General features: G+C 41.2%; 1 protein-coding gene across 1 annotated transcript in view; it reads left to right on the top strand.

Moving 5' to 3' along the window:
• Positions 1-2952: 2952 nt before the first annotated feature.
• The window catches only part of pio (piopio), a 395672-nt gene continuing 392624 nt past the window's right edge, over positions 2953-6000 (top strand). The window contains exon 1 of the mRNA XM_067147814.2: positions 2953-3138. The gene's annotated coding sequence lies outside the window, so the exon portion shown is untranslated. The remainder of the gene's footprint in view (positions 3139-6000) is intronic.

The raw sequence follows: 6000 nt of genomic DNA, 5'->3' as shown, positions 1-6000 counted from the left end.
CCACATTTGTGCTTATTTTACGTCATGTGTATAACTTATTTCCTATACATCAGCGTTAAGCAAGCTCATACAACCGCCAAAACTTGTGTGAAAGAGACACATTTAAGAGCTTTAATATCTGGAGACAACTGTAGCCACTCTATTACTGCAATTTGCTATACTCTAAAGTACTGTATTTGTGCTTATCTATACATTTTGTGTCTCATCATCATCCAAGTCCGCCTCTGTGGTGTAGTGGTTAGCGTGATTAGCTGCCACCCCCGGAGGTCCGGGTTCGATTCCCGGCTCTGCCACGAAAATTTGAAAAGTGGTACGAGGGCTGGAACGGGGTCCACTCAGCCTCGGGAGGTCAACTGAGTAGAGGTGGGTTCGATTCCCACCTCAGCCATCCTCGAAGTGGTTTTCTGTGGTTTCCCACTTCTCCTCCAGGCGAATGCCGGGGTGGTACCTAACTTAACGCCACGGCCGCTTCCTTCCCTCTTCCTTGTCTATCCCTTCCAATATTCCCATCCCTCCACAAGGCCCCTGCTCCGCGTAGCAGGTGAGGCCGCCTGGGCAAGGTACTGGTCATTCTCCCCAGTTGTATCCCCCGACCAAGAGTCTGAAGCTCCAGGACACTGCCCTTGGGCGGTAGAGGTGGGATCCCTCGCTGAGTCCGAGGGAAAAGCCGAACCTGGAGGGTAAACAGATGATGACGATCATCATCCAACATCTTAACTCGACAATCTCATATTTGTATATTTTAATCTTAATGTTATGTTATAATTGTATGGGAGCTTTCTAATGAATTGTACAATTTATGTTTACGGCTGATGATGACCGCGAACAGGGTCGAAAGTGGTGCCAAATAAATATTTAACTGTAATGTAAAACTGCAATGCAAAACTATGTTGTATTGAAATGTGGAATTGTAAAATTGTACTTATATATGTGTTATAAGATAGACTCTGTATCACATAAATGGGATTGTAAATAAAGGGTGCAGATCACTGCACATGGTTAAAAGGGTGTTTAGGGGTTGTACTAAGGATGTAACGGAGAGGGCATATAAGTCTCTGGTAAGACCCCAACTAGGGTATGGTTCCAGTATATGGAACCCTCACCAGGATTACCTGATTCAAGAACTGGAAAAAATCCAAAGAAAAGCAGCTCGATTTGTTCTGGCTGATTTCCAAGAAAAGAGTAGCGTTACAAAAATGTTGCAAAGTTTGGGCTCGGAAGAATTGGGAGAAAGGAGACAAGTTGCTCGACTAAGTGGTATGTTCCGAACTGTCAGCGGAGAGATGGCGTGGAATAACATTAGTAGACGAATAAGTTTGAGTGGCGTCTTCAAAAGTAGGCAAGATCACAATATGAAGATAAAGTTGGAATTCAAGAGGACAAATTGGGGCAAATATTCATTTATAGGAAGAGGAGTTAGGGATTGGAATAACTAACCAAGGGAGATGCTCAATAAATTTCCAATTTCTTTGAAATCATCTAAGAAAAGGCTAGGAGAACAACAGATAGGGAATCTGCCACCTGGGCGACTGTCCTAAATGCAGATCACTGGTGATTGATTGATTGATTGATTGATTGATTGATTGATTGATTGATTGATTGATTGATTGATTGATTGATTGATTGATTGATTGATTGATTGATTGATTGATTGATTGATTGATTGATTGATTGATTGATTGATTGATTGATATACTAGTTACTTCTTGTCTGTTTTTGGAAAAGATTGCAAGTAGCAATAACTGTTTTTGTTTTTTCACTTTTGATTCGATCTTAAATGTTTTCCTGTATCTTCAAGTATTATTATTATTATTATTATTATTATTATTATTATTATTATTATTATTATTATTATTATTATTATTATTATTATTAATCGGATTTCTGGCCTCATTTTAAACATTTCACTTCAACTCTTTCTAGCTTGTGTGTACACAATGTCACTGTTTTATTGGTCATATAAATCGATAGTTTATCAATGAGTGATATTTGATACGGTAATATAATTTCGTGTGGCTATTTCTAGCCGAGTGCAGCCCATGCAAGGCAGACCCTCCAATGAGGGCGGGCGGCATCTGCCATGTGTAGGTAACTGCATGTTGTTGTGGTGGAGGATAGTGTTATGTGTGGTGTTTGAGTTGCAGGGATGTTGGGGACAGCACATACACCTAGCCCCCAGGTCACTGGAATTAACCAATGAAGGTTAAAATCCCCGACCCGGCCGGGAATCGAACCCGGGACCCTCTGAACCGAAGGCAGTACGCTGACCATTCAGTCAACGAGCGGACAGTGATATTTGATGAAAAATATGATTCAAAAGCGTTTTTGTTCTTATAATAATTTTATGCGTTCTCCAACTATTATTCACATGTATAATACGAAGTGATTTTGTAAGTATTTCGTTATTTCGGATTTAATTTCCCTAGAAAAAGTTGTCATTAATTTTTTTAGATAACAGGTTTTGGGAAACAGTTGTGAAAATAGAAGAGGAAGATGAATGACCAGTTAGTTGCTGGGTTATTGTATGAGACATTTTTGGACAATTTTTAATCTCTTTAGCCACATATTTTCAACTTTTATGTCATACAGTATTATGACATAGAGTTCAGATCATTAATTATTATTATTATTATTATTATTATTATTATTATTATTATTATTATTATTATTATTATTATTATTATTATTATTATTATTATTATTATTAGGCAGTCTGAATTAGTTATAAAAGGTTGCATATAAAGGATACTTGAACGATTTGCATGTACTGTAGGAACTGTATCTACAGACATAAATGAAAATACTTCACTTACGAAGAGGACGATCCTAGAACTTGGTGCGTAGTTCCCTGACTCCATGCCACCTGACGTCACTAACAGGTAAAAAAAACAATCGAAGACGGTGAGGAGCCGCGACAGCAACAGCTTGTGCAGTCGCGGTGAAACAGTGAGAGTGGTTGGATGGTGGGCTGGCGGGATGTGGTTAGTGTAGCAAATAGCTGGGATGTGTTCTAATAAACTCTGTCAATACGAAAACCGATCTGTGTGCAAGACCTGAAACCTAGAGTGTGCAACGGCCGTTCTTTGTGTCCTTTAATTATTATCTCCTGCTCGCTGTTTTGTGGAATATTAGCTCAAGGTAAGTCTAGAAAACGTTCTTATAAATTGTTATATTTAAGAAATAACCGGCCACATTTCCTCGTGGGGAGCCGGCGCGACTGACAAGCGGCCTGCTTTCGCTCGCCCTTAAGTTCAAGGCCTCAGTTCAGAGTCAGTAAATACTCTTATTAACTGGCGACTTCAATGCTAGGTTGTGCCACTAGCAGAATTACTATTTTGTTAACTAAATGTTTTTTCTGCTTTAATTTCCCGTTCTCTGCTTCTGGCGGTGAAATGTTCGTCAAGTACGCTGTAAGGCTAACCACATAGTTGTAAAACGATATCGTAATCAAACTTTCAATTTTTATATCACTTGAAATTAATGTTCGGACACTAAATGGTGTAGAAAGTGCTGTAATGTCTTCATTAAGTCATTCTGAATATAATCTGAGATAATATCTACAAGAATAGTCTAAGTGCCTTCTCCTTCTACGACTTTACGCACACCCTGGGAGGACTGAGGGTGCGAACTGTGGATACGGGGGGAATAGTCCTTGTACTCCTTATTATAAGTAGATACTAACAGATAATAAAATAATAAAAACATCCATTTAAGATGTGTTTTATTATATATATATTGTTATTATTATTGTTACTCTTCATATCGACTTCGTAAGAGCCTTCCTGGTTCAGGCGGCTGTGCGTCGACCTCTCACCGCTGGGTTCCGTGGTTCAAACCCCGGTCACTTCAAGTGATATTTGTGCTGGACAAAGTGGAAGCGAGACAGGTTTTTCTCCGGATATTGCGGTTTTCCCTGTCATCTTTCATTCCAGCAACCCTCTCCAATATAATTTCATTTTAATTGTCAGTCATTAGTCATGCTCCAGAGGAGTGAGACAGGCTTCGGCAGCCGGTACAATTCCTATACCCGCCGCTAGATGGGGCTTCATTCATTCCATCCCTGACCAGGTTGGAACTGGAAACAGGCTGTGGATTTTAATTTTCATTTTCCATCACTCTCGTATATTGTATTTAAATGTACCCCTGCGTAATTAAAGTGTGGTTTTTTATTAGATTATTATTATTGTTATTGTTATTCATATCCCCCAAGGAAAATTCGTAAATACGCCACTGATCGCACATGTTTTACTGGACTTAATCTATATTACTGTCCCCAGATATTTGGGGAAAAGGTTAGGAATAATAATAATAATAATAATAATAATAATAATAATAAAAATATCAAGCATGTGGTCGCACTGTTCGTGTCACGTAGCTGTGAGCTTGCACTCGGGAGATAGTGGGTTCGAACCCCACTGTCGGCAGCCCTGAAGATGGTTTTCCGTGGTTTCCCACTTTCATACCAAGCAAATGCTGCGGATGCACCTTAATTAGGGCCACGTCCGCTTCCTTCCCATTCTTAGCTCTTTCCTATCCCATCGTCGCCATAAGATCTATCTGTGTCGGCGTGACGTAACCAAGTTGTAAATAATAATAGACGTTTAACATCCTTCCCACTAAGGGACGCCGTAATGTCGGAATTTTGCTGCGAGAAGTGAGTGGCTAGTAGATGCTCGTCTGGTTGTACTTTCCCTTTAAACAACGATCACCACCGCCACTCTTGATCGTGACCGTAAATTCTCTGACACATGTCTCTCGCGATAAGACATTCATTCTTATGCGAACTGATTGCGCCGGGATACGATTCCGTGACCTTGTACCCAGGAGGTAAGCGTCTTTACCTGTTACGTTACCTCATACAGCTTGATAGCTCCGAACGAATCTTTGTCGCGGCCTGGAGAATTGTTGTCCCCCATAATATTTACAAAAATCTCGTCTCGAAGCTCATGGTTTCTACTGTATTTATAGAGCAAGTTGTTGACAAGGCCACGGCGAGAGCCACTCGGCCTGGGGATGCGGGAACAGTTTCACTTTTCGGGCCACTGGCTCTGAATGCCAGCCGTTACTAAAACTTCCAGCAGCTGTCAACTTTCATTCGTAGATTTAGTCGTTGCCTGCCCTTGATAAGGTCCATTCTTCATTCTTCTCGAATTATGCAATGAACGTGATACTGTACCTCGAAAAGCGGGCGTATGTTCACTCCTGAGCAGTGAAAATGAAAATAAATATCCACAGTAGAGCCCTGCACATCCGCACTTCTTTCAACCGCATCTGCAAAAGGTTATCCGCGGATACTGTAACTACAGTTCACTACACCCAAGGTATTGAAACGGATAGATCTGTTAATATAATAGAATAGGCTTGCCACCCATCACCAGAACCCCTACAGCTACAGATTTATGAGGTATTTTCTCTTGCAATAACTACCGACGTATTCACCTTTGTTCCTTCTTTATATTAATTGCGGGCAGGAGCCAGTTAGGCTTAGATAAGATTCACGGCTTCATAGTCTCAAGGCACTTTGCATATCCTCATTCATACCAGTGTCAAGGCTCGCCTGATCACTAGCAAAAATAAGAGTATACCTGAGTAAGAATCAATAAACGACAGTATCCGCACTGCTATACAATTTGTGTCCGCGAAGACACTAACATCCGTGCAGGGCTGTAATGCAGTCATTCGACCTGGTCAGGAATGGAATGAATGAAGCCCCCATCTAGCGACGAGGATGGGAATGGTGCCGGCTGCCGAAGCCTGCCACACTCCTCTGGGGCAACTATTAATGGCTGACAGATGAAATAATATTGGAGTGTTCAAGGATGAAGGGAAAACCGGAGTACCCGGGGAAAATTCTGTCCCGCCTCCGCTTTGTCCAGCACAAATCTCACATGGAGTGACGGGCATTTGAACCACGGAACCCAGTGGTGAGAGGCTGGAGGCTCTTGTGATCAGTGCCGTATCCAAAACACATTTAAGGAGGGAAGGGTAAGGATCATAGTT

This window comes from Anabrus simplex, chromosome 5, assembly GCF_040414725.1.
Source record: "Anabrus simplex isolate iqAnaSimp1 chromosome 5, ASM4041472v1, whole genome shotgun sequence".
NCBI classification, from domain to species: Eukaryota; Metazoa; Arthropoda; class Insecta; order Orthoptera; family Tettigoniidae; genus Anabrus; species Anabrus simplex.
This window is presented reverse-complemented; position numbering and strand designations above follow the sequence as displayed.